The sequence below is a fragment of the Populus euphratica genome, unplaced genomic scaffold, assembly GCF_000495115.2.
Source record: "Populus euphratica unplaced genomic scaffold, PopEup_1.0 scaffold51.1, whole genome shotgun sequence".
Taxonomy (NCBI): Eukaryota; Viridiplantae; Streptophyta; class Magnoliopsida; order Malpighiales; family Salicaceae; genus Populus; species Populus euphratica.
In genome coordinates this window covers 221,465-222,623 of record NW_011499932.1, presented here as the reverse complement: position 1 = coordinate 222,623, position 1,159 = coordinate 221,465, and positions in this window count along the sequence as shown.

Sequence of the window (1,159 nt, the reverse complement as noted above, 5' to 3'; positions counted from 1 at the left end):
TGCAGATACCGTATGCTTGATAATAAAAAATATAATTTATTATTTATAAATCCCATAGTAATTTATATTTAAAACACAAAGGAAGGAAAGCAACTCCTTGCTGCTTCTTGTATGAATAAAGTTTATTGAACAGTGAAATATTTTAGTCGGATCAGATCTGATCAAAAGCTCAAAATTTATTGAACTGGGTTTGATTCAGCAATGTTTTTAATTTTTTAATTATGTTTTATTCGAAACACTAGTATTTAATATTATTCAATGATACTATACAAATTAAACAAAGATTGCTTGATGACATAACATTTGCAGAATTTAATCGCAATTCTAATTTTATTCTTAATTATATTTTACCTGATGTTGTTGCGCGTTTAAGAAACCAAGAAAATTATAGTCCTTGTCCGATGTGTTTCATACGTGATGTAATTGTAGATAGTTTAATGAAATAATAAAAAATATTATTTATTCCATGATATAATATAAATATTTAAATCTACAATATTTAAATTAAAAACTATTAATATTAATATATATTTTTTTAAATTATTTTACAACCTCAATTTCAAAAACATTCTTAACCAAACATATTAAATTATTTTTTATTTAACTATAGTTTTAACTAAATATATATAAATTTTAAATCAATTCCAACTAAAAATATTTTTTATAAAATATTTTTTTTTCAAATCATAATAATAAAAGCTATTATAATATTAAATATGATCTTTATTATGAAATGGCTAAATAAAGTGTGAGTACCAACTTGCACACAAAATACTACGCCGATCTCGCTCATGCTGGCCTTCAGCATGAAGTTTTTTCCAAGCCACGCCCTTAACTTATGTTCAAAAAGATAATTTGTTTATGTTTAATATTTTAATTATTATATCATTTTAAAAAATAGTTTTATAAAATCAAAGTATTTGAAATTTAGTAAAGTTAATTGTTTGAACTATCAGTTTAACAAGTTAAACCATAAAACTTATATCATTATAATAAATCTCATTCTCAATATTAGAAAAACAATCATTTTAAATTTTTGCTAAAATTCAAACCCAAACTACACAAGGATTGGGTTGAAAATAAATGTTCAAGATACAGGAGTTGAAACGCTGAAAAACCTGGTGTGGATCTCTATACCAAGGAAAAATGAACGTTGAAC